This window comes from Bubalus kerabau, chromosome 10 (genome assembly GCF_029407905.1).
Source record: "Bubalus kerabau isolate K-KA32 ecotype Philippines breed swamp buffalo chromosome 10, PCC_UOA_SB_1v2, whole genome shotgun sequence".
In the NCBI taxonomy this organism is placed as follows: domain Eukaryota; kingdom Metazoa; phylum Chordata; class Mammalia; order Artiodactyla; family Bovidae; genus Bubalus; species Bubalus kerabau.
This window is the reverse complement of record NC_073633.1, coordinates 13,952,776-13,977,659: the sequence shown is the minus strand read 5'-3', so window position 1 is coordinate 13,977,659 and position 24,884 is coordinate 13,952,776. Positions and strand designations below refer to the sequence as shown.

The window sequence follows — 24,884 nt, the reverse complement described above, 5'->3', positions numbered from 1 at the left end:
CACCATTTATAAACAAGTTTCAGGGCTCTTTATAATGGGAAAAGCTGGTTTTAAGTTGTCTTTCTTTTTGAGCTTCTCTGTGGACCATTCACCCTTTGTTATCATTTCTCTCTGAAAGGGGAAGAAGAGATGGCTAATTCAAATTACCCAGTTGTATCACTTGAAGACAGCTTGGGTAGAGGATTTGCTTAAATAGAAGTTGAAAACAATTGACTAACAATAAGTGATTTATGATTAACTCTATAGATTTTAACTTATAAACATCACTTTGAGAGAATATTAGTAACAATACTGAGGCTGAGTAACCTCCTACAATATGCATTCAATGAAATCAAGGCAGTGGAATAATAATCATTCTCAAAGACTTTCCTCTAGTCTGGTTCTCAGAGGGCAGAGGCCTGTTCAACCTGGCCTGCAGGGCAGGTCCCCAACCTCTAGGATCTAATGCCTGATGATCTGAGGTAGAGCTGATGTCCTAATAATAGAAATAAAATGCACAGTAAACGTAATGCATTTGAATCATCCTGAAACTATTCCCACCCCCACCTCAGTCCATGGAAAAATTGTCTTCCATGAAACCGGTCCCTGGCGCCAAAAAGGTTGGGGACTGCTGCTCAAGGGTCCTTGTTCTTGTTACGAACTTCCAGGTGGGACTCAGGCCGAGAAGGCAGTGCTTGCTATGTATTTCGGGCTGACTGACACCCTGCCCAGGAGGGTCCGCTGTGTGCAGGGGATTTGCAGAGTATTTTCACAGATACCATCTCATTTGTGGAAAGGTTATCTTTTTAGTTTTCTCGATTCTGGAGAAGGAAAAATTGCTGTTAATATCATGAATTGAAGTACTGATTTCTCAAATGTTCTTAAAACTGTCCTAAGGACTGCTGGTTGGGTTAGCTGGGGAAGCTTGGCTTGTTTTTCTGGTTCTTTGTTTCTTTAATGGAAACTGTAAGCTCTGATGAGTTATGGAATTATTTGAGAAAAGTTCCTGCTCGTGGGAAAGCCAGGGCTGACCCAAGACAGGTGGATGTCCTGTTGGCATTTTATCAAACTGATCATCTTTAAATACCTGCTCTGTATTTATTTAGTGGGGGTGGGAGAAACTATTAACAAAGACTACTAATGAAAAATACATACCTCTTCCTGAATGTTGAAAATAAGGGATTTATTACCTGTGCTGTTCTGAACCAGGTGTTCAGAAACCTGTTTAAAAGCTGGGTGATAATAACAGTCTGCCATGCACTGCTCAGATCCAGGTTTGCAGAGGCCTGCCAGCCAGGCGACATGGGGTTGGTGGGTGTGGGGCCTGCTTTTCCTCATATGGCTCTATGAGGGGAATATTCTCAACAGAGACAGGCCTGTGCTGCTGAGGAGTGTTTATTTCCATTCAGAGCACTGTCTCCTTGAGTGAAAACAGGTCTGGTTGCCATTTTGCCCGTTATGTGAGGAGTTGAGTGTACCCCCAACTTAAGTGGCTCCATGTTTCCGAGGTGTTCAATGATGATTTAATACCCCTCTGTGAGTTGTCACTCTGGATCAGTGCCAGGCTGGCCTGTTCAGTCCAGCTCCGGGGAAAAGCCAATTCCGTTCTGCCAGCGCCTTCAACAGCTAAGATGTGTATGCCCTTGAAATCCCTGTCTCTGAAGATTTAACCAGATAAAACCAACCTGCTGTGTATCTCTCTTTTTCTTTTTTGAATTGTGGATTCATCCTGTATAAATATATAAAACATTATCAAATCAGGGACATAAGAACAACCACTCTGATTAACAGCATCTGAATTACAAAGAAATCTGATCCTGCCTTCTGTGACCTATAATCACTCATGTTATATCAGCTTGGTGGAAGGTTTCTCTGAAGCAGAGAGAGTCTTTGTGGTTTGGGGAGAGCCTTGACATCAGGAGGCCCTAGGCTGAGACTCTACCTTGGCCGGACACAGATCTGGCTTAGAATTCCAGCTGTGGTGTGAGCTGGCCATGTGACCGAAGACAGGCTTCTTTACCTGATGGAACCCTCATCTCTTCATGTGTGGATATGACTTCCTTCCAAACTGGTTTGGAAGACTGAACGTAGCAAAGATGGCAGTGTGTGTTGGTACACTGTAGATGGCAAGCACCCTGGGCCTGGCTCCTGATACCAGATGTCTTGGATGTAGGGTGAGGAGGTCGGCTCTGCCAGACAGCTCCTGTGCCTCACTGGTAAAGTGAAAGCTGATCCCCACTCTGTTCTGCCCTGCCTAGTCCAGGACAATTATGCAGAGCCTTTGAAAAGTAGGAACTTAGGATATATGGTTGGAATGAGGGGGTTTCTAATGGCAGGCATTTTTTTTTTTTTAATCTAGTCAGAATTTCTGAGCTTGAATCCTAGATCTGCAATTTATCATTAAGTATATGACCTTGAATAAATTATTAACACCCTCTCTGGCTCTCACCCCATCTCATAGATCTGCTGTGAGATTAAATGATTATGTGTAGAGCAGGGTGTACAGAACAAGTACCTAGTGAATCTCAAGAAACATGCCAGTAACTTTGCTGGGATCCTTTTAGAAGGGAGACAGAGAGGCCAACTCCAAAGAATATCCATGGTTTTAAAACGTCTCCTGTTTGAACCTCAACTTCTTGAACTGCCGTTTCTATCATATTATGTTAGTCTAGACCAGGGAGGATCATCTTTGTCATGAATAGACTGAGAGTGACTATATCCTGCCATGTGATACTCGCTCATTTAGAAGCGGGGAGCGTTGGGATTTGTTCTTCCTGGATTTTCTTCACAAGTAAACAGATCTTTCCTCGTCCAGGGGAACTCTTACTAGAATTGACCAGATAAGCAAAGTGAAAGCTCTAGATCTGTATTGTCCAACATGGTGGCTGCATCTGGCTTTTAAGCAATTTGAAATATGGCTAGTGTGACTGACGCACTGAATTTTTTTTTATTTCATTTCAGTTCTTTTACAGTTTAGAGCTGATACTCAATTATTGGTAAGCTTTTATGTATTTGTGGGAACAACTGGGAGTCTGCTTTTCAACTATGAATTATATAAATCTAGATTAAGTGCTTCCGAGGAAAATTTAGCACCTGAGTTGAGATATGCTGTAAATGCAAAATATATATTTTGAAGTATTAGAAAAAAATATGTCAGCATTTTAAATACTTTTTATATTGATTAGATATGAAAATGATAATATTTTGTTTATCTTGAGTTAATATTATTGCAATTAATTCCTTTTCTTTTTTAATATTGCACCTAAAATTTCAAAATAATGTACTACGTGCTCACATAATTCCATAGGATTTATGGAAATAAATTAATTCAAAATAATGTACTACGTGCTCAATTCCATTGGACAATGCTGCTCTAGATGATCCTTGAAAGAATTGGATAATTTCTCATTTATTAAGTGAAGTACAAGGTTTTCCAATAGACTGCAGATTATGAAAGTGGCTTTTCTTCTTCTTCTTCTTCTTCTTCTAAGGTATTGTTTATAGTCTACCAAGTAACAAGCTTAGAGGAATTTTTAAAAATACTTAAAATTGGAGAAAGAAAAATGGCACCTAGCAGACGTGTTACCTGTACCGTATGTGATTCAGGCTGAGGCTCTGTTTAGACGTCTTGGCTGTAGTCTTTCCCCTCCGCCTTCTTAGGAAATGGGGTAGGGAGGCACTTACAGCCACCCACCAGAATATGAACTCAAACACTGTTTTTCAGCTAAATATTCTCCTTCTTCGATGATTGTTGGCTCTACATCTGATGTAATGGCTTGTTCCCTGGGTCACATTTTGTCTTGTCAGTTTAGGTCGGTTTAGGAACTGTCATCCGGGAGAAATCCGTGACTTAGTTACCTGTAGTGAATAGCACGCTCCTCTTACTGTCGTCGTTTAGTTGCTCAGTCGTGTCCAGCTCTTTGCGACTCCATGGACTGTAGCCCACAGGCTTCTCTGCCCGTGGAATTCTCTAGGCAAGAATACTGGAGTGGGTTCAATTCAGTTCAGTCACTCAGTCGTGTCCGACTCTTTGCAACCCCACGGACTGTGGACTGCAGCACGCCAGGCTTCCCTGTCCGTCACCAACTCCCGGAGTCCACCCAAACCCATGTCCATTGAGTTGGTGATGCCATCCAACCATCTCATCCTCTGTCGTCTCCTTCTTCTCCTGCCCTCAATCTTTCCCAGCATCAGGGTCTTTTCAAATGAGTCAGCTCTTCACATCAGGTGGCCAAAGTATTGGAGTTTCAGCTTCAGCATCAGTCCTTCCAATGAACACCCAGGACTGATCTCCTTTAAAATGGATTGGTTGGATCTCCTTGCAGTCCAAGGGACTCTCAAGAGTCTTCTCCAACACCACAGTTCCAAAGCATCAATTCTTCGGTGCTCAGCTTTCTTCACAGTCCAACTTTCACATCAATACATGACCACTGGAAAAACCATAGCTTTGACTAGATGGACCTTTGTTGACAAAGTAATGACTCTGCTTTTTAATATGCTGTCTAGGTTGGTCATAGCTTTCCTTCCAAGGAGTAAGCATCTTTTAATTTCATGGCTGCAGTCACCATCTGCAGCGATTTTGGAGCCCAAAAAAATAGTCTGTCACTGTTTCCACTGTTTCCCTGTCTGTTTGCCATGAAGTGATGGGACCAGATGCCATGATCTTCGTTTTCTGAATGTTGAGCTTTAAGCCAACATTTTCACTCTCCTCTTTCCCTTTCATCAAGAGGCTCTTTAGTTCTTCTTCACTTTCTGCCATAAGGGTGGTGTCATCTGCATATCTGAGGTTATTGATATTTCTCTTGGCAATCTTGATTCCAGCTTGTGCTTCTTCCAGCCCAGAGTTTCTCATGATGTACTCGCATATAAGTTAAATAAGCAGGGTGATAATATACAGCTTTGGCATACTCCTTGTTCTATTTGGAACCAATCTGTTGTTCCATGTCCAGTTCTAACTGTTGCTTCCTGACCTGCATACAGATTTCTCAAGAGGCAGGTCAGGTGGTCTGGTATTCCCATCTCTTTCAGAATTTTCCACAGTTTATTGTGATCCACACAGTCAAAGGCTTTGGCATAGTCAATAAAGCAGAAATAGATGTTTTCCTGGAACTCTCTTGCTTTTTTGATGATCCAGCGGATGTTGGCAATTTGATCTCTGGTTGCTCTGCCTTTTCTAAAACCAGCTTGAACATCTGGAAGTTCACAGTTCACATATTGCTGAAGCCTGGCTTGGAGAATTTTGAGCATTACTTTACTAGCATGTGAGATGAGTGCAACTGGAGCGGGTAGCTATTTCCTTCTCCAGGAGGTCTTCCCAATCCATGGATCGAACCTGAGTCTCCTGCTTGGCAGGCAGATTCTTTACCACTGAGCCCCCTGGGAAGCCCTGAAACATTGTAAACAAGCAGATAAAGTGATTGCCTAACTTACTGGACATATCTAAACCTGAATGTTTAATTCTGTTTCTGTACCAGCTTAAGACGTTGCTAAAAGGCATTTTTCTCATTTATTCAATAAAGTAATAGACATAAATAAGAATTTGAAAGAAATGAATAAAAGTATTCTAACACAAACGTTAGATAGTTTCAACAAATATTTAGCCAGGAACTATGTCAGAAGCTTAACTGTACTGGTCCTGTAGTACCAGAAATAGAAAGGGAGTAAGTGCTGGCTTGAAGTTTAGTTGTACTAGTTTTGCATGAAACATGAGAAGGTAGTACAGTTAAAGTGATCAATATTGTGTCTCACATGTATGCCCTTGGTGACACTGAAGTGTGCTCTAAGAGGTGGGGAGGAGGGTGTTAGGTTCAGGATCGTACTGGTCCGGTTCATCCCGGCTGGGTCACAGTGGGACAGTGCTGGGGTTTCCAAACTTCTCTGATCGTGTCCCTGTATAGTCAGTGCCAACGACACCAGCCACTTTCCTTGTAAAATCTTTCCATTGTATTTACTCGATCTGTCACACCTGCAGCCGTTTGGTTGATACACATGGCGAGTACCTTGCTGTCCTCATACTTTGCCAGACTGAAGAAGTGAAGGAGAGTTTACTGTCCAGTACTGTAAAGTCTCTCCAAGAACTAAGCAGGGTTGATATTTATATATTAGATAGAAACCATTATCAAATTTCATGAAGAATCTTCAGCTAAAGAGAGGTAGCTTTTCCTTGCAGAGGTTAACTGTTACGACATTGAGGTTTTTAAATTCCAATATTAGAATACATTAAGAGAATTCATTTCTGCCAGCAGCTCGCAAGCAGTTAATAGGCAAGGAGAAGACTTAGTGAGAGAGGTTATAATAAGCCTTCTCTTTTTACTGAGTGTAGATTGGACAAAATATATGCTTTCTGAATAGAAAGTGATAAAGTATAAATAGACACTGGTTTGCAAGATTTAAGAAAAGCAAATCAAAGTAATTAAATGCATTGAAGACTTGAACTGAGTGCAGTTCTTTCTCTATTTCTGTTACTCGCATGTTGACAAATTGCCTTTTTTTCTGGTAAGAAGTCTGGCTGTAGACAGCATGTGTGTCTGAAGGAGAGTCCTGAGCATTCTTCCCAGCAGGAAAGAATTATTCCCTTTCTATGAAAAGCAGCTTCCCTGGGTAGACTATGACCCTCCTGAGGGCTAGTCTGAGTCTTTTATTGCACTGTCTGTGCCCGGTACAATGCCTGATGCATGCTAGGTGCTGAGTGAGCATCTGTTGGATGGGTGGAGGATAAATGATGGTTAGACTGTGGCGCTGGTTCTGTGACATTCTCTGAAGAGAACTCTACTTCAGTACATTATAGATGGCCCAGCACAGTGCCTGACACATGTTATATATACAGTAAATGTTGGTGAAATCGAGGCATAATTGTGGGCTTAAGTATAGCTTCTAGTTTATAAAGGACTTTTGGGAATATGGCCTGTGTTTTTAAATATGTTTGTTTAATAATATCCTCATTACACAAAGTAGGTTCAGTTATCCCTGGTGGCTCAGACGGTAAAGCGTCTGTCTACAATGCGAGAGACCTGGGTTCGATTCCTGGGTTGGGAAGATTCCCTGGAGAAGGAAATGGCAACCCACTCCAATACTCTTGCCTTGAAAATCCCATGGACGGAGAAGCTTGGTGCAGGCTACTGTCCATGGGGTCGCAAAGAGTCGGGCACGACTGAATGACTTCACTTTCTACACAAAGTAGGGAATAATCCTTACTCTAGAAACAAAGAGCATAAATCACATAGGAAACAATAACTTTGACTACATTAAAAATTATGAACTTTATTTAAGGCTATATAGAGTGTGAAAAGATAAAATATCTAAAACACTCATAAATTTACAAAGGAGAATATGTAAGGAATGCCTGTGAATTAATAAGGAGGATAGGCTGACAAATGAAACAAAAATCCAGGAGTAGAGAAGAGTGGTGAAATACTTGAACAGGCGCTTCATGAAGAGGAACCACAAGGAACCAGTAAAATGAAAATTTGCTCAACCTTGTGAGTAATGTGAATACATACCCCTCCATGAGATACAAACTCACTTCTACCTGATGAGCAAAAAATTTTAAGTCTGATAGTGGCAAGTCCTGACAAGAGTGTGGAACACCATGAACTCTCAGATACCAGTGGTGAGAATCAAATTATATTCACTCACTTTGTTGTTTGACTTTTACTGTTCTTTTTTTTTTTTTTAACTGAAAAAAAAGTTGATGTGCAGTATCTTGTTAGTTTCATGTAAATAACATGGTGGACCGCGTTTTAAATACATTATGAAATGATCACCATAATAAGTTAAGTAACCACCTGAATATAACCCATTTATGATTTGGGGAGCCAGGAAGGTTCTTTTAAGCAGAGAGGTGAGGTTGAACATTGAGAAGGCACCATGAGGGACTTCCTTGCTGGTCCACTGGTTAAGAATCCCCCTTGCAATGCAGGGGATCCCTGATGGGGGAACTAAGATCTCACATGCTGAGGAGCAACTAAGCCAGCTGTAGCTAAGTGACGAAGCACAGTCTGGAGGGTTGCGGGGGTGAAGGGAAGGGGAATGGGATTAGCTCTGGGCAGAGACTGGGCAGCTCTCTGGCATAGAGAGGGTGGGGCTGCCATTGCTAAGACTGAAGCATTTACACGGAATAGATGTTAAGAGAATTCTCACAGGGTGGCTTCAGTTCTTTTGAGAAGTAGGAAGTTCATCTGCACTGGGGAGAGGAAGTGAAACCAGGGGTTAAAAGGAAGAATCCATGCTTCCCCACGTGGAAAGGAACTCGTCTCCGTGCTGATGTGGCCGTCTTCCTGTGAATTCTGGTTCTTTGTCTGACGGATTATTCTACAGGGAATTCTGGTTCTCCACCTGATGGAACTGGTCCACAAGGACAATTGGGGTCTCACGTTAGTAGACATATAGTTTTTTTTTAACTTTTTATTTTATATTGGAGTATAGTTGGTTAATAATGTGATAGTTTCAGGCAGACGGCAGAGAGACTCAGTCATACAATATAAACATATAGTTTTGTTGTGATCAAGTGTCTATGAAAAAGGCTATTTGCAAATCCTCTAGTAAGTTGTTTTGGTTCCGACCAGTACCTCTCTTGTCTGTTGTATATCCAAGAAGAAATATCCCATCCTTATGCAGAAAGCTTTTCTACTTTAATGATCCATTCTTTATTTTTTTTTTTTTTTTTTTTTTTATTTTTTAAATTTTATTTTATTTTTAAACTTTACATAACTGTATTAGATTTGCCAAATATCAAAATGAATCCGCCACAGGTTTACATGTGTTCCCCATCCTGAACCCTTCTTTAAATTGTTCCTTGAAAGGAAGGAGATGAACTGACCTCAGGTGAATGAACATACCCTGGGACAGTGCAGAGTGTCTTCCTCATTGTCACCGTAAAATGTATTTGTGCTTTTATATATAGCTTGTTAATACAGGTAAATAGTAGCCACATGCATTTTATTTATTTATTTTTTATCATTTCCCATGTTAAGCCACAGCAATCCATTCTTCCCACTGAAGAAGGCAGTAAAACAGCTCTGAAGTTCCAAGGTGCTGCTCCCATAAACACCCTCTCCACTCTCTGAAATTTTGTCATGATTTTCTCACAGGAGCTGACTTCTGAATTAAATATTGATTTAATCTACATTTCATCTGGGGTTGATTCAGTAACCAAAGCCAAATGTTTGTGCTCTTTTTTCTCTCTTGGGCTTGCATGCTATGGGGGACCGCTAGTCATCCAGTGGACCTGTCCTTACAGACACCAGCATCTCCTGAGCCACGGGCAGCATCTCACCAGGTGGCATAGGGTCGGGGGGCCAGGCAGCTTGGAAAGGTGGGACTGGCCCCGATCTCTGTATCTCGTGTTACCAGCCCAGGGCAGCCTGTGGAAAAGTCTCAATTGGCAACCTCAGGTGGACTTGGAAATGTACCTGATTTGGGTCCAAATTATACTAAATGCACAGCCAAGTTGTGTTAGGAAATGGACACTTCCTGTCATTAACTCACAGGTCATGAAGGCAAATATGACTGCAAATCCACTTTGGAAATCTAGTGTGGCTAATCTGAAAGAGCTGACTTCTCTCTAGTTGGTGCAGTGCCTCATTTCTCTCTCCTTGCTTCTTTCTCGAGCTACATTTCTTATTCAGTTGACGTTCAGTCCATTTTTCTCCTACTATTCATGGAGTGACTGTGAGCTGGAAAGACGCAGACCACTGGTGTGGTGACCACCTGCGGTCATGGACTCCTCGTCACTGTTCAAGGTCAGCGTAGCCCATTTAGTGGCCACTTATACCCCACATCGGACTTCCCCAGTGGCTCAGTGTTAAAGAATCTGTCTGCCAATGCAGGAGATATAAGAGATTCAGGTTCGATCCTCTAGAGAAGGAAACCCACTCCAGTATTCTTGCCTGGGAAATCTCCTGGACAGAGGAGCCTGGCAGGCTATAGTCCATGGGGTTGCAAAGAGTTGAACACAACTGAGCAAATAACAGGGCTTTCCTGGTAGCTCAGCTGGCAAAGAATCTGCCTGCAATGCGGGAGACCTGGGTTTGATCCCTGAGTTGGGAAGGTCCCCTGGTGAAGGGAACGGCTACCCACGCCAGTATTGTGGCCTGGAGAATCCCGTGGACTATATAGTCCATGGGTTCACACAGAGTCAGACATGAGGGACTAATAATTGGTACTTGGTACAGAGAAAGTCACTTGGGCAAAACACCAAGAGGTACGTTTTTACCTAGCTGCTCTGATAGTCTGTGTTTTGTGCTTGTATTAATATGTTTATATCATAGGTACATCTGAAAGCAAAGATGATTTTTTATGTGCTTAAAGGTCACAGCTCAGTCTTCCATGTGCTTTTGAACACTGGTATACTCTTGAAGCCAAGCAATAGCCTTAATATACATAGCTCTCTTTTTTTTTAAAGGAAAACTTTGTATTTTATATGGGAGTATAGCCGGTTAACAGTATTGTGGTATTAATAGTTTCAGGTGGACCAAGGGACGCAGCCTTCTTACGGACTTGTGGCTGCACTAGAATTGCCAGAGAATGTTTATATGTGTATTTCTCCTGACTATCAGAATAATCCACGTTCATACGGCAAAGTATAAGCAAGAAGGAAAACCCCAGTTCCCTTGGGTGTCGCCACTGCCAGAGTAAAGGCCAAGTTTCCTTTTGTGCATTCTTTTCTTCACATAACTGAGCACTTACTCTGCATACAACTTTATATTCAGTTACTTTTTTGTTTAATATTATGAGCATTTCCCCATATCATAAAAAGTTTGTCTACAATTTCAATGGTTGAATATTCTGTCTTAGGGTATATATTTAAATCATTTTAATCTTTTGTTTTTGACAAGGCGTTTTCTGCTTTTTTAAGGTGTTAAATATAAACTTGGATTATCCTTTTAGAGAGATAAGTTCAGTTTTTAAGATCTATCCAGGAAAGTTGGGCTCTCATTGGCATTATAAGAGAGTAATTGCCTTGGCACACCCTAGAGGTGATCACATCTTTAAATCTTGCCACTCTGGGAAGTGAGAATGGTATGTCATTTCACATTTTACTGTTTTTACTACCAATAAAATTGATTGTTTTTCATAAGTAGAAGAGTCATTTTTTTTTTTCCTCTTTTGTGATTGTTCGTTTATGGTCCTTTTCAGGTCAAATTGTCATTTATGACAGTTGGGACATCTGTAATTTTTTTCCATTTTCCTAGAAGGATATATTGGAATGTGTAACTTTGAGCCTAGTGTCTTCTCACTAATAGTGTTAGCTGTTTAAGTCGTGTCCGACTCTTTGAGATCCTGTGGACTATAGCCTGCCAGGTTCCTCTGCCCATGGGATTTCCCAGGCAAGAATCCTGGAATGAGTAGCCATTCCCTTTTCCAGAGGATCTTCTCAACCCAGCAATCAAACCCAAATCTCTTACATTTCAGGCAGACTCTTTACCCTCTGAGACACCAGGGAAGCCTGTTAATTGCACACAAAATTGGCCATATTTGAGGGGAAATCAAGTGTGGAAGTGTCAAAGAGAGTACACTCGGGGGTCGCGATGTGGCTTGTCAGTTGTGACAGTCAGCATCTGGAAAGCCAGCTCTACCTAGTGAGCACTTGTCTCCTCCAGCCCCCAGACCTGTGGCCGCCACCCTGCACCTTGTCCAGTCAGGCCTGGCATAATACCTGTTGACAGAGGAATAATAAATACACAATATGTTGGCTCATGATGAAGTGTGCGTTGACTCCTGCAAGTGATGCTTACCTGCTCCATTTCTGCTCATGCCTCTTCTCAGGCTGTTTGACTGACTTTTCTTGCTTGCCCCTTATTATTGTTCACAGGCAGTCTTTGACCCCTTTCTCTCCTGCATCTTCCTGCAGTATCCAAATTCTCTAGCCTGCTCCGTGCCTTTAGCCACAGTCCACAGGCCAAACCTCCCGGGTCCAAACCCCTCTTCCAGGCTGCAGACCCGTGTAGCCTCCTGCCTGTGGGGGGTCTCCCCCTGGTGTGGGTTTCCTTTGTAAATTGAAGGATAATTGCTTTACAATATTGTGTTAGTTTCTGTTGTACAACAGTATGAATCAGCTAAAAGTATGCATATATCCCCCCCTGCTTTGAGCCTCCCTCCCACCCTCTCCTATCCTCCCCTCTAGGTCATCACAGAGCACCAGGCTGAGCTCCTTGTGTTAGACAGCAGGTTCCCATTAGCTATCTATTTTATACATGATAGTCTGTATATGTCCATTCAAAGTTGCTCAGTCGTGTCTGACTCGTTGCACCCCCATGGACTATATAGTCCATGGAATTCTCCAGGCCAGAATGCTGGAGTGGGTGGCCTTTCTCTTCAGGGGATCTTCCCAACCCAGGGGTCGAATCCAGGTCTCCCACATTGCAGGCAGATTCTTTACCAGCTGAGCCACAAGGGAAGCCCAACAATACTGGAGTGGGTAGCCTATCCTTTCTCCAGCGGATCTTCCCAACCCAGGAATCAAACCGGGGTCTCCTGCATTGCAGGCGGATTCTTTACCCGCTGAGCCATCAGGGAAGAAGCTGCTGTATATGTCCGTGCTACCGTCAATTCATCCTGCCCTCTCCTTCCCCCACTGCGTCCACAAGTTCACTCTCTACGTCTGCATCTGTATTCCTTTCCTGCATCAGGACCATTTTAGGAACCTGCTGCTTCACTGGCACTTCGAATGCAGTGTGCCCCCAGGTGGACCTGTTCCCTTTCCCTGCCTGGCCCTGTCCCTGGATTCTCTCTTCGGGTACAAAGACCCGTGCTTCATCCTCCATGTCAGACACCTGGGGAGCATCTTGAGACCCTGCTTTTCCCTCACAGACAACACCCCATGGGTTACATGAGATTCTAATTGCTGCTGCCTCCTCCCTATCCTTCTTCTGCATCCCTCTCACCCTGCCCTAGCTGATATTTCATGCTGTGAATGAATGATATATGTTTTCTCAGTTAGAGACAGTCTTTAAAAATAAGTAAGTCAGGTTTTTTAAAAAATAAAATTTATGTTTTTCAGGGCATAGCATTGTAATGGAATATTTATTCTTTGTGTGAAGTAAATCATCCTCCATTAATTTATCTTTTATAGAAATGTGAATTCTTCACCTACCTGCATGGCTTAAAGCAAACTACACCTTGAATAATGTCTAACACATATTAGTCAAGTGAGAGGCCCTTGGCATTATTCTCTAATTAAAGTGTTTTTGACTTGAGGGTTTGACATTTTTTCTTTGGGTCTTAATTATTTCCATATTCCATGTGTATTATTTTCCTGTAATATTGGAATTATCCTTTTTAGCTAGCTTTTCAACTTCACCTCCCAGGCAAGAAATGCAGTTATTTTAATAAGATTCTTTGAGGGAGTAAAATTAATATTTTGGAGAATGAAAATAATGGTGAGTTATCTCCCAAAGATTGAAAGACTGTTAAGATAGCAAAATATCCTTACCCAGGGGTAGTTTTTTGTTTTTTTTTTCCAGGGTTTATTGAAAATATGGTGCTGGGAAGAATAAAAGGAAATTTAATACCATGGAATCTGGAAACAACCACTGAAATCCAGTCTTTTGAACACATATGATACACTAATTCCCAGAGATTTAAGACAGCTCCATTTGCTTCCTGAGGCTGTCAGGCTCCTTATGACCAAGACATGGAAAGGTTCTTCAGCACGAATATGCCATGATGATATTTTATTTACTATGAATATTGACCGTACATGAATATGGGATGTCCTGGGGTTCTGCCTTCCCTTATCGATATCAAGTTGGTGCTCTCCTTAGATCTGGTTCCCCCAGTACAGATCCTGTGACAAAGATTTAAACACAAGTAAGCTATGGATGTGAGAGTTGGACTGTGAAGAAGGCTGAGCGCTGAAGAATCGATGCTTTTGAACTGTGGTGTTGGAGAAGACTCGTGAGAGTCCCTTGGACTGCAAGGAGATCCGACCAGTCCATTCTGAAGGAGATTAGCCCCGGGATTTCTTTGGAAGGAATGATGCTGAAGCTGAAACTCCAGTACTTTGGCCACCTCATGCGAAGAGTGGACTCGTTGGAAAAGACTCTGATGCTGGGAGGGATTGGGGGCAGGAGGAGAAGGGGACGACAGAGGATGAGATGGCTGGATGGCATCACCTACTTGATGGACGTGAGTCTGAGTGAACTCCGGGAGTTGGTGATGGACAGGGAGGCCTGGAGTGCTGTGATTCATGGGGTCGCAAAGAGTTGGACACGACTGAGCGACTGAACTGAACTGAACTGAAGCTACCTGGGAGCTTATCCTGAAAAGCATTTTTAGGGGACCTAGGCATGTGAGGTGGGGAGAAGAAAGCCAAGAAAAGGGTGCTCTTGAGCAGGTTGCTCAATCCCTAGTGAATTCTAAGAAACAGTCTTCAGAAACATCCCATCTGAGGGGCCTGAACACTGGCACATGTCTCCTCCAGCCCACATGTGTCCTTGCGAGCTGCTCCTGAGGCCAGAGCTTAAGGTCCGTTTCTTGCAGGGGTCAGAAGAAAACCCTCAGGGGAAGGCCCCGAGTCCTTGCTGTGTGCATGTGTGGGAGAGGGTGCTGAGGCGGGTACGACCAGGGCACCAACAGTGTGTGCTGATTTAACCTTCTTTTTGTTGTTGTTAGAACAACTCAGCAAAATAAAATTCCAGGTTATTAGTGGACTACGTTGTTTCATGGATGGACTAGGTCGCTTGAGGTGGTCAGAGACAAAGCGCAGGCGGAGACTGTTAGCAGAAAGTGCTTAAGTCATGTCAGTGCCTGATCGATGTCAGGGTAGATTTGAAAAATACTGGAAATTAGCAACTGTTTTTGAAATGGGGAAGGGAAGATGTAGAGGGAATCTCTGCGAGGTATCTAGATGTTGTTCCTAAAATAACATATCATGCCTTAGTCACAAAGGTTGTGATAAGCCAGTAACGGGAACAAATGGAACAGATGGATTGTCCAGGCTCCTCAGAGGCTCGTGGTTTCCTCAGTGCTAATCAGCCCACAGAATTATAGTTAGGCCCATAGGAAATTACGGTACTTTTTCCATGCACTCAGATCTGGAAGAAAACAAAAATCTGACGGAAATCTGTGGCCAGCCAAGCGTGAACGAGGCCACCTTCATTACTTGGGGAAGTTCCTGGGGAGGAAAAAAAAGGTGGAATCCAGTGCTTAGTGGACTTTAAAAAGAATCCTTCTCTGCTTCGTGTCTGTCTGTTCTGTTCTGCTACACAGCAGTCTTAGTGACACCCTAACATGGAAGGTATGTCCTCGCACCCTCCTGGCTGTTCCGTTGGTGTCATCCAGGGGATGAAGGCACAAGGTCTTGATACCACGAGGTATCTGATTATTTAGACCTGTTTGGTGATGGTGGAGTAACAGGGTATTCCTGCTCTGAAAGACCCCACCCCCACCCCCACCAGTGCAGCCGTGCAACCAGCAGAGAAGTAGCCAACAAAGGAAAGAGCACTTAATCCTGCTGCTTAGGGAGACAGAGCCTCCCTAACGTCCCAGAGCCGTGACGTTGGACTTGGGCCTTAAAGACGACTCGGTTTCACCCGGGGATGTCGGAGGAGAATGACAGCACAGGTGGAGACCAGTGGGGGCAAAGGCACGGAGCCTGAAGGTGCAGGACGTGGTCAGGCGGCCGGGACGGGTTGGCGTGAGTGGCGTCCTGCAGGCAGGCAGAAGTCAGCCTGTGAGCATCCGTCCCCCCTGCCGGTGCCATCTCCCCTCACCAGTGCCAACAGGTGTCCCCCACGCAGTCACACCATTTCTATCAGCTCGTGCTCGTGTCCCCATCAAACATCCTGCTCTTGTGGAAGCAACCTAGGTGCAGGATGATGGATGGAGCTTACAGAACCTGTGCAAGGTTCAAAATGCCATCAGCGCAGCTTTCTGGCAGTGAAACCTACATTTTGTGCTAAGTGGCTGGTTAGTGATCCTTGTAAGGCCTGTGAATGCCTTGTTGAAGGAGAAATTGATATGCTTCATGCAGGTGGTCAATATTAAGCATAAAATATGCTGTTTACCCTTTCTTTGCCACATCTTCTCTGTCAGCCCATCCAGCCCCAAGTGTTCCACATTTCCGTGTTGTGAACATCTAGCTATATTTAACAGTGTATGGAATTAGTGGTGCTTATCAGCCCTGGGATTTCTTTGGAAGGAATGATGCTAAAGCTGAAACTCCAGTACTTTGGCCACCTCATGCGAAGAGTTGACTCATTGGAAAAGACTCTGATGCTGGGAGGGATTGGGGGCAGGAGGAGAAGGGGACGACAGAGGATGAGATGGCTGGATGGCATGACTGACTCGATGGACGTGAGTCTGAGTGAACTCCGGGAGTTGGTGATGGACAGGGAGGCCTGGCGTGCTGCGATTCATGGGGTCTCAAAGAGTCGGACATGACTGAGCGACTGATCTGATCTGATCTGATCTGATTTTTTCCCTGATTTCTTCCCTTTTCTATACAGGTTGTCTCACAGGCATTAGCATGTTGGTGCTTTGGGTATGCTCCAGGGGCACACTTGCTCTTACAATCCTTTAGTATGTGGATTGAGGAAAGGAACAAAACAGTAAGTTGGCCTCAGGTTGTCCCTCTTACTACATTTAACAGTTTAATCCAATTAGTTGTCATTTTTGTCTCATTTCCAATGGAGTAACTTCCTGGTTGAGGGGAAAAGAACTCAATGTGGTGTCCAGGCTCTGGGGACATTTCTCAGGGTGAATTAGGAGCAGGAGCTGAAAATGATTCCCAAACACCTCACTAGGAGCCCCAGGGAAAGTCTACTGAAGACCATCCCACCGATTCTAGACTGACTGACCTCTGGCTCCTCAAGTTAAAAATTACCTACAGTTCAGCCACTCTCAAAAAGGCTCTTTAAGTGGCTTTTCTACAGAATTCCCCTGAACAGTCACCTTGTTTATTTCTTAAACTGATCCGTGTACTCATGGTTCTTTTTCCCTTAGGAATTTCTACTTCCTCTTTTATCATTCATGGAATGTTTTTTCCCATGGAATTCCCCATCCCTCTGTAGATTCACTTTTATTCCATCCTTTGAAACTGCATTCAGGCTTCCAGGAGATGTTTCCCTGATGATTTCATAGCATAAGATGAAGACTTAAAAGTGCTTGATGCCAAAGGGAGAAATGTTAGGACGTCTAGAGTCTGATTTAGTAAACTGGGCCTTGGCTGCCACGTATCCTTGGGTGAATCATTGTCCTTTAGTGAATGAATGTTAGAATAATCGAATGTAAGACGTGGATCTAGCAGCCAGACACACAAATCCTTCTCTCTACCCCTTGTCAATCAGTATCCCCAGCACAAGAGAAAAAAACAAAAGTGAATAGGATGTGTGTTCAGTCTCGTACTTAGCATCCAGTTTGCAGCATGCCTTCACTGTGCCCTGGCACGCTTCTCCTTGTACAGGGACTGGGATGGGTCCAGTCGTTGAATCTGGGGAGATTGCTCTTGTCATTTCCAATCTGGTAAGTGCTGTCAACCTACCAGCCCTAAATCTTGATTTGACCCGGCCTTGCCTGTATAAATCTCACCCACTGTTGAGATCATCATAGTCTAATGGCCAATAGATTCATTGTTTCCATACCATAACCATCGAAAGCTGCCAAGTTTTGAGGCTTTTGAGGATGGATGAGCTTTTCTTTCTGCCAGAGCAGCAAATTGTATGGGAGAGTACAGATCAGAGGGCTATAGATAAGTAGAGTAGTTCTTGAGTGGTTCATTAGTTCCTTGTGGAAGACTATTGGTTATGCTGTTTTCACTGAGTTTTAGGGTTGTGAAAGTTAAGCAGCATGAACCTCAACATCCATTCTGTAGGAATCAGGGCTTTTGTTGATGCTCAAAAATATTATATCTGAAGGTGAAGACCCCAAACCTTTGTGCATCAACTTTGAGAAAAAGAAGGTGAAGACCCCAAACCTTTGTGCATCAACTTTGAGAAAAACTGTTTAGGGTTAATCAAAATGATTTTGCGTAGAAGTTTCTCCATGGTTAATGACCTGAAAGATAACTGTGGTGACCTTAAGTTTTATGACCTCAGCTCAGGGCTTGAGGTCGTATGTGCCCCTTCCACCTATTGGAGAGTATTTTGAACACATGCCGTTTCTGGGATGTTTCAAAAGACATCAAGACAAAGTATGTTGGGCTTCCCTGCTGGCTCAGTGGTTAAGAACCCACCTGCCGGTGCAGGAGACATGGGTTCGATCCCTGAGCCGGGAAGATCCCTGTGCCATGGAGCAACGAGACTCCATCACAGCTGCGGCTGTGCCCCAGCTACTGAGCCTGTGCCCAGACCCCAGGAGCCACGGGCACCGAGCCCTCACGGCAACTACTGGAGCCTGCGCTCGGCTACGAGAGAAGCTGCTGCAAATAGAGGTCCACGTCCTGGGACTAGAAAGAGCCCAGGCAGCCATGAAGACCCAGCACACTCAAATAAATAAATAAATAATTTTTTAAAAGGCTAGTTACACTCAACTAAAACCGCTCCCCAAATCCAGGATTCATGACCACACTTTCCAAAATGGTGTTCTAGGATCCTTTGCTTCTATAAATGTGTTTGTTCATCATCAATCAGCGTTAAACAGGATTTATTCTTATTGTGGGACCTCTCAGAGACTTTACCGGGTTACTGGGTACTGTGGCGTCTCAAGGGTGGCATACAGCATTCGGCATTTGTCCTGGGGCCCCTTTGATCTGGAAGCACCTGCAGACTGTCTCCCAGAACTCATGCCACTGTGACACAGTGGGGGAGACGCTGACGTGTGGTAGATGGGCTCAGAGTTTTCTAGCTCTCCCATCCAGAACTGGAGCCGTTTCCCTACCCCTTGAGTCTGAGATGCCCTTCTGACTTGCCAGGAGTGACAGACGCACCCCAAGTGTGGTGTGAGTTCCAGAGTCCAGATCTCTAGAAGTCCTCCCGCCTCACGTTTGCCCTCTTGGGGCTTCGCCCCGAAACCTCCACGTGAGGAAGCTGGTCTGACCTGCAAGAGGAGGAGAGGCTTGTCAGGGGAGAGCTGAGGTGTCCCCATTACCTGCCAGCTGTGTGACTGAAGCCTCTGAGACCTTTGGCACAGCTGACCCAACTGAGAACAGTGCGTGAGTGAGGCTAGGCAACTCATGGAGTCGTGAGAAGTGTCGCGTCATTGTTGTTTTAAGCCACTAAATTTTGAGGCACTTTGTTACACACCCACAGTCAACAGACACACCAACATAAGCAGTAGCACCCAATAAAAACTTTGAAACAAGACCGAAAAAATACGATTGTTTATCTAATCAGATACTTCCTATGAAACTTTTACAGCTTAAAACTAAATTTATGGACAGGGATTTTCCAGAAACCCGAGTCATGTGAATAGTTAACAACAACCTAATGTGCGTGGCATGTGAGTCATGACACCAGGAAGTGGTACCTAATCAGAGAAGGCACGGACGGCCTCAGGAAGGTTGAAGGGCTGACGGGCTGGTGGAGCCCCACACCCAACGCTCTGCCGACGGCTGGGCTGACGGCTCTCTCTGAAGGTGACCGGTATCACTGAGGGCTCGTTCTTCCAGCTTAGTGATTAGATTCCAGCAGACATCTGCTCCACCCGCCGACCAGCTGTGGGGATGTGAGACCTTGCCAGCATTCCCGGCATCGAGCGGGTGTAATTATTCCTGGCTCCGTGGAGCAAATGTGATTAGCAGATGTCGAAGGGGCCCGTTTTTGGCAGGCCCTGGTGAGGTGTGGAATTGGATGCAGCCTGGGTGCTGCCGCCTGCCGTGGCCTGACTGCAGAGGGCCCGGGCCTGGCAGCACCAGGTCCTGGGCCGTCACCCCCACCGTCCTCTCAGAGCCCCAAGGCCAGGTCGGGCTGTGGACAGGGTGATCTGGGGCTGCAGGCCTCGCACCCTGCAGCAGGAGGCCTCAGGCAGAGCCATGTCCATCTTAAGATGCTTGAGCTGGAGGATCGCGACTGTCACACCAAAGCCATGCTGGCCGCAGTGAGTTGGGGAGAAGCAGAAGGATGCGAGAACCGTGGGAGGCTGGAGCTGGAGAAGCCTGTTCCTTCGTCATGGCCAGATGGCTCCCCGGGAAACTCCGGAGCGCTTTATAAAATCTGTTTCCGAGTGACTCAGGCTGGGAGTCTTGCAGCCTTTCCCTAGGGACAAGGGCCGGCTTCTTCAGTGGAGGCAGGACATGCCTCACGATTGGCTGGGACCTCTCGTTGGTTGGCTGCAGCCTCATCCCTCCTGGCCGGTTCCCCTCAGACCACCCTGGACTAGTTCCCTCTCCCCCCCTGCCTTCCCACAGTTACGTGTCTGCTGGCTTCCGCTGAGCAGCCGTGCAGCAGAGTGGGAGGCGGGGGGAACTGCCTCCCAGTCTTGAGTTTCTAAAGCCATGACTTTCTCCAGTGGCTTCAGTATTCTCATCCCCTGCTCAGGCTCTCTCATCTCTTGTCCCCGTTACATGTCATATGTGTGAACATTGTGCTGGGAATTCACAGGCACTGTGAGGAGTATATATTCCACCGTGGCCATGTCATTTTCATTGAAAGTTCCGTGGAGTTTTTGTTACATTAGACTGACCCTGGTTTATATGTCATGCCCTGGGTGTGTGTGTGTTAGTCGCTCGGTCGTGTCTGACTCTTTGCGACCCCATGGACTGTAGCCCGCCAGGCTCCTCTGTCCATGGGATTCTCCAGGCAAGAATACTGGAGTGGGTTGCCATGTCGTCCCCCAGGAGATCTTCCCAATCCAAGGACCGAACCCGGGTCCGCTGCATTGCAGGCAGATTCTTTACCGTCTGAGCAACCAGGGAAGCCCATCACGGCCTAATGGGTACAAAAAAGTCCAAGTGGAACTTGGCTCCCGCAGAAGCCCATACCCTGGTTTCCGTGTGGACATGGTGATCCTGGTGCCCTTCTTTCATGGATTGATGTGTCTCAGGTGTAAGTTAGCAAAACAGAAAATCAGGCCCGTGTGCCTTGCAGACCGGCACCACATTAGGGATGGTGGGCAAGCAAGGGATCGTGCTTGTGTGGGTCTCTGACTTTGCTGTCACTGATAAGGCTGGGAGGAGAAAAGCTGGAGACCCGCCTTGAGATTCTTCAAGGTCAGACCATGTGGTGTTTGAGGGCCGTGAGGAGAGTTGCCAGAGTGATTTAGAGCCGAGTTTTTCTGAGCATGTGCCAGAGTGCGGCAGTTCCTGGGAGCATTTTAGGGGCTCCCTGGAAGTAACGGTCATGATGGGAGCAAGGTGGCCCTTGTCAGCCTCTTACTTTTTAATCAACACGCTCTGCTTTGATCTGTCTCATACACAGAACTAGGGTTGCTCATCAGATTCCGTTTGATAAATCATGTTCTGTGCTCAGAAGAAAGTTTGCAAACCGCAGGTTCAGAGGACTGACTTCTAGTAAAAACAAACACAGAGAGAAGCCTTTTTAGCCAAGCAAGTAATGATTACATTTCTGGGATCTGCATAGATCAATCCACAGACATTTGGAAGCAGCAAAAAAGCAAAGAACTAAACAAATACATGTTTCTGGGTAACTACTATGTCACCAGGAAACTTAGTCAGGATAAACAGAGCATGCAGACTGTGACCTCTAAATGGCAAGGGGAACGTGAGGCCAGTTCCGGTCATCACTGCCGGTGACTCTGCCAGGTTGTCATTCTTAAGTAAACCCCAGTGAGTCCAGGGCTGAAGCTTAGGAAGAGTCATGTGATAAAAGCAACCATTACTGAGAGCTTTCCACTGGCTGAGTGCCGTGCCTTGGATCCATGTCTGTGCTACAAATTGTAGGTTCTATTCTCCCCATTTCACAGATGGGTAAACTGAGGCTCGGAGACTGAATAGTTTGCCCAAGGTCACATAGCTGATAAAGTAATGGAGCTGGGGATAGGGCCCTTTGGCTAGAGTTATGTCCGTCAGTGTTCTGCTATATTGCTTCTCTCTGTTAGTCCCTTTTTAAATTTTTATGTTTGTGTGGGTTTTCCACCCTAATGGTTTTGCTAAGTAGAGTACCTAAGGATACCTAGTTTGAAAAATGTCTTTCTTGTCATACTTATTATACAACTACATGATCAACCCTCTCCAAGTTTGCTGCATATAAAGTTGACGTGTGGTGTTGCATATACATGATCCTCACTGGGAAAAATAAAAGAATGTAGAGAAAAGGAGCCAAAGGTCTAACCTTCCCTGTGTGTACTAATACTAAGCAGGCGTGTGCAGCCCTGCAAGTGTGTGTTTGTGCCTGAATTTGGTGGCTCACAGTCACCCACAGTTTTATTGGTGCAGGAGAAATTAGAATTCTTGCGGCCACAGCAGTAGGTAGCGTTGCTAAGGCAGATGGGAAGCTTTTGCACAAGTTTTAAGTTCTTAAATGTCGAATGTTCTCGAATGGCAGTGCGGCTTCTCCAGTTCCTCTTCTGTATCATGGCCTTAGCAAAGGCTGGGGAAGGATAGTCTTTGGGAGGATATGTTCTTCTCTCACTTGGTGCCCTTCCAAATGTGCACGAACCTATTCCTTATTCCTCCCAGTAACCAGATGTTTCCAGTGAGAGGGCTAGGTTCTGCTGAAACTTCTCTCCCGTCCGTTGACTCTGTTGGAGCAAGGTAGATCCCCTAAAGAGTGAATTTAACTGGCATTTAGTTTTATTTTTATAGGTGCATTTGGGAAAGCTGGAACTGTTTGAGAAACTATTTCACAGCACATCCAGGTGGCTTGCACACTCGGCCTCCATGCATCACACCAGAACAAGACTGAAGCTTGTACTGCATTTCTCTTGTAGAGCCAGTGAGGCGCCCCCACCTCGGGAGAAACATGAACTTGTGTGGGTGCTAGGAAGTATTGAGCAATAACTCTCTCAAGCCACCCGGGCCCCATTTGCCTAGCAGAAATTTATGAACAGGTCCTAGCGGCTCACACAAGTTCGTTTTTCTTTCCCAAGTGCCTCATGCACTTCCTGAAAGTCATGTTTTCATCGAGAGATTTGCTGTACTGGATTGTTACAGAGACACACCTGAGAAGTCCCACTCGTGATGCCGTAGCAGATGAGGATGACTTGACTGAGATAAGGCCTCCGATGTGGCCTCCTACTGGGGAATGTGTTGGTTAAAGGGGATATGGAGAAAACATTGCTACATAACAGGTATCTGGCTGATCTAACAGAACCTAAGGTCTTGCAGATGGTAGTAGAGCTGGGCGTGGGGAAGCCAGCACAGCTTGGACCTGAATGGTTGTGAGAGTTCCTCACAGTGACAGGCAGCTTGTCAGTGGTTTCCAAAACATCTGTCTCAAAGAGGGCGGTTGAAATTCCTACTGGGGAGTGTTTCCAGTCATTGTCCATGAGAAACGAAGAGTGAGTGGGAGTAATTGAAACACAGATCAAGAGGAAATGAGTCTGTGCTCCACTTGGGATTACAATGCAGATGAATTCCATATTTTGGTTAGGGAATGTTTTAAAAGGGAAGACGAGAAAAAAGCTTAGAGTCTGACCAGGTTACTAAATAGCAGACGGAGATGAAATTTAACGTAGGCTGAAACAGCCACTTCAGTTTGCTGCTCTTGTGTGCTGGCTGTGTGTGTGTATGTTCTGGGGTGTGTGTGGTGTGTATGTGTTCTGGGATGTGTGCATGTGCGTGTTTGCGAGAAAATGGTCCAGGACTTACTGGCATGCTTTCTCCGCCCTTGGCCCTACATCCCCACCGAGGTGGCCTGACCTCACCCACACGAGCAGTTTTAAATCTGCTGTAGTCAGCAGAGCTGTGGATCCTCGCTGCTTCTGCACAAGTCAGTGACTTGAAGATTCAAACGAATGCAGCAGCCCCCTTATCCACCGGGGACACTTCCAAGACTGCCTGTGGATGCCTGAAGCCTCGGGCTGTACCAGGCCTGATATGTCCTGTGTTTTTCCTACATACAAGCATGCATGATAAAGTTTAATTCACAAATTAGGCATGGTAAGAGATTAACAGCAACAATTAATAATAAAATAGAGCGCTTATTAATAATATACTGTAATAAAAGTCCTGTGAACGTGGTTTCTTTCTGTCAGAATACCTTCTTGTACAGAGTTAATGATTTTTCCATCTTAACTAAGCACTCGTCATGAACTGTGTCTACAAGTTTTGCAGTTAGAGGCGTGGCAGCAAAACTACCACAAACTTCTTTTCCCTTCATGACTTCGTGGCTAGAAGGTTCATTCTTACTGATTATTAGCAACCACAGCATATGAATCTTTCTCTTATTGAGAACTTTCATCTTTTCACTTAAAGAAGAAGTCTTTCCCAGCTTTTCTTTGGTGGATCCAAATTGGCAGAATCCCTGTTCTCCCCTGTGGGGCCACAGTTTAGTGATGTGAGGGTGACCTGAGCACAAGCACTGAGATACGCCTGACAATCACAGCAAGGCTACTACGTGACTAACAGGCGGGACAGGCTGGACTAGACGACGATGTACGTCCCGGGAGGGATGGAGGAGGACTTTGCCAGATTTCGTCACGCTACCCAGGCGCAGAATTTAAAGCTTGTGAACTGTTTATTTCTGAAATTTTTCAATTAATATTTTCAGACCACGGTTGACTGTGGGTAGCAAACCACAGAAAATGAAACCATGGATAAGAGGGACTACTATCATATGTATTCATCCTATTGACAGAAATCACAACTGAGATTTTCCTGAGTTAACTATCAGGAAATGTCTATTGATTTTGATTTAGAGATTTTCTTTGTCTACTCTGTCCCCTCTGTATAAACCATGGACTGGAGGTGCTGATTTACTCTGTAAATTGTGTTCACAATGTGCAACTTCCGATGATTCCAAACCAAGGCCTGAGCTCTGTTTCGCCCACTGAGGAGTCATCCGACAGGTTGTTATGAGATACAAGCTGCGTGTGCCAAATGCCGTGCAAGGATGGAATAGTGAGCAGAG

The 24,884-nt window shown here is 44.9% G+C and overlaps 1 protein-coding gene across 9 annotated transcripts in view; it reads left to right on the top strand.

Annotated features, from left to right (window-relative positions):
* Positions 1–24,884, top strand: part of LHFPL2 (LHFPL tetraspan subfamily member 2) — a 285,866-nt gene that overhangs the window by 196,020 nt on the left and 64,962 nt on the right. The window contains exon 8 of one of the 9 annotated variants that reach the window (XR_008698773.1): positions 13,443–14,443. The exons of 6 other annotated variants lie outside the window; for them this stretch is intronic. The gene's annotated coding sequence lies outside the window, so the exon portion shown is untranslated. Of the gene's footprint in view, positions 1–8,951; positions 9,069–10,439; positions 10,975–13,442; positions 14,444–24,884 lie in introns of those variants that run through there. 2 more of the 9 variants (XR_008698772.1, XR_008698768.1) reach the window with 2 other exon arrangements.